Raw genomic sequence first — 2,972 nt, 5'->3', positions numbered from 1 at the left:
AGCCTGGCTGAAGCAGAAATGGGATTTTCAGTTTCCGTTTCCCGGGAAGGGCTGGGCTATGCAAATCATCCAGTCCAGAGCAGCCAATGGCGTCAGGGCTTCTGAACAGGTACCTCCCCACCCAAGCCTGAGCTTTCTTAGGATCCCGCCCAGGGAAGAACGTTTACGGAAACTGATCTGTTTTTTTTCCGGGTTTCTTTTGGGAAAAAAAGCTGTTACACGGCATTTTTTTAGGAGCAATCTGAGCACGTAGAAGAGGGGAAACGGAATCAGGAAACCTCAGAAGGTGGCTGGTTGCTCCTGAGCTGGGTTCCATCTCCTGCAAACAGTTTAGGCGGAACTGCATTTTCTTTCTTTCTTTCTTTTTTTTTTTTTTTTTAAGAACAGCACCTTCAGTTTTCGTTTTTCCTTTACTTCTGGACCTGCAGTTCTAGGATTACAGACAATTCTAAGCTCAGATTTCCCAGAAGCCCCCTCTCCTACTCACATCTTCCGTTTTCCCCTGCGTGCTAAGGGGCTGGGGTGAGGGGTGGGGCTGAACCAGGGCATCCCCAAGGGTGAAGGACAGGCTGTACCACCAAGCTGGGGACAGGACAGGTCAGCAGTGGATATTAAAGTGAGCTGTCTTTCAGGGCCACGACAAGGTGGAAAGTCAGCCTTTGGGTGGCGCAGGTCCTGGACGAACACTCATGGGGCCACCACCCAAGGCTGCATCAAAACAGTTGGAAGTCCCCCAACCCCTGCCTCTGTTTCCCCATCTCTTGTTTAGAGGGCAGAGAGGGGGTTCAGAGTTTAAGAGCCCTGGCTGTGCTTTCAGGGAAACCCTGACATGGCAGGTCTCAGACACACATACACACACACACACACACACACACACACACACACGTGCACACGGCATGCACACACAAATACACTCTTGAGCTTTCCTGTGCACATATGCACACAAATACACAAACAGGTGTACACTCACACGTGCACACACGTACATTAACCAGGATGTGGAAATGAGAGACTGGCCTTTTGCACGAGCAGGATTGTCATTTATGCAGATCCAGGAAGGAAGCCATTGCTAGTGGAGACTGCTCACCAGGCACAAGGAGCTCCAGGNGATTAGGGTGGAAATGGGACCTTTGGGGGTCTGCAGACCTAGTCCTGCCTCCCCAAGCTGGTGGATTTTAGTGGGGTGCTTACCCCACTGGCACCCCCTGATCCTCACTGCACACTGACATCAGCACCAGGTCTCCCCCTGCAGGGAGTCACTCAGACAACCTGGGGCTTCTAGGTCATTAACCCTTCACATGCAGGAAAGCAAGGAAGAAAAGCAGCATTGTGGGTGGCCCTGGCAGTCCAGCAGGCAGAGGCTGATGCAGGAGGATGGTTAATGGAGACTGGTCCATCCTGGGCTACCCCACAGCTGGATTCACTCCAGAGTGTGAGAAAAGAAATCTACAACAGATGAGGAGATGGCCAGAAAAAATGATCCCGCCCAAGGCTGTGGCTGGGAACACACTTTGGGCAGTAACACAGTTCCTCCCTTAAAGAAACAGGAGTGGGAAGGTCTGCTGACCAAGGTAGTGTCATTCTAGGTCAGAGGTCAGCCCTCAGCACAAAGTGTCAGCTTCTTTAAATTCCTTTTGGTCAGCCAGGTGTAGTGTCACAGGCCTTTGATCCCAGCACTCGGGGGTCAGAGGAAGTTGGATGTCTGTGGTTTTTTGTTTGTTTGTTTGTTTGGCTAGCCTGGTCTACAGAGTGAGTTCCATGATAGTCAGAGCTCAGTGGTAAGTCCCTGTTGTTTTTTGTGAGCCACTAAATAGATTCTGGGAAGTGAGCCCAGGTCCTCTGCAAGAGCATCCAGTGCCTGACCCTCCTCTGAGCCATCTCTCCAGACCCCAGGTACAGTCCTCTTGCCCTCATTGGGAGGCATGGTGGATCCTGGGGGAACTGGGATGCTGAAGGCCCCTCCCACAAGTGCCAGGATGGGAGGCCAGGAGGCCAGCTGAGGGTCCTGAGCAGATCTGGGGGAGGATCAAGCTAATTGTGCTTNAGNTAGTCTATACATTCATTTCCTGTGTGTGAGCATGTGAAGTCAGAGGACAGCTTGTAGAAGTCGGCTCTCTCTCCTTCCACCACGTGGGTCCTGGGGACCAGACTCAGGCCACCAGACTTGGTGACAAACACCTGCACCCTCTGCACTATCTCAGTGACCCTTGTTGTTGTTGGTTTGGGAGACGATCTCATAGGCTAGGCTAGCCTTCAACTTGCAGCAATCCCCCTGCCTCCGTGCCCGTGCCCTGAGTACTGGGATTATAGTGTGTCCCTATGCCCAGCTCATCTCTACTTTTCTATGCCCCCCGCCCTGCGCATCCTAGCGAGTATCCCTAAGTCCAGTGAGGTCAACGCCCCCGGCAAGCCTGACTGAGTCTGGGGGTGCCCAGATGACAAGGTTTAAGACCCTGAGTCACCCTCTTGGCCACATGGCCAGCTTCTGTTGGGGACACACTGATTCCCTCATGAGCCCCATGACCCAGTCTCCTCTCTGTCAGCTCTGTCTGCCCTGATTGGGCCCAGACTCAGCTCTGCCTCCACCTCCCACTCAGAATAAAAAACAAACAAACAAACAAAAACAAAAACAAAACATGGCTTGCTGGAGGTGGGAGTTCCATGGACTAGAGACACTCACCCCTTCCTCCTGGCTTGTGCCTGCCTCTCCTGCTTTCTCCCAGCGTCCTGTGTGTGTGTGGGGGGGGGGCACTCTCCCCAGGTCAGGAGCATCGTCTTGGATGGGCACTGTACACCAGAGCCCACGTATAGGGCAGGCATGTGGGATGACATTGCAGGCATGTGGGATGACATTGCAGGCATGTGGGATGACATTGCAGGCATGTGGGATGACGTTGCTGAAGCCTGTGCCACGGGTCAGGGGTCTTCATGGATAATGTAACTGCAGTGCCCCGGGGATGTTCCAAAATGTT

Source organism: Mus pahari, chromosome 23 (assembly GCF_900095145.1).
Source record: "Mus pahari chromosome 23, PAHARI_EIJ_v1.1, whole genome shotgun sequence".
Lineage (NCBI taxonomy): Eukaryota > Metazoa > Chordata > Mammalia > Rodentia > Muridae > Mus > Mus pahari.
This window is presented reverse-complemented; position numbering follows the sequence as displayed.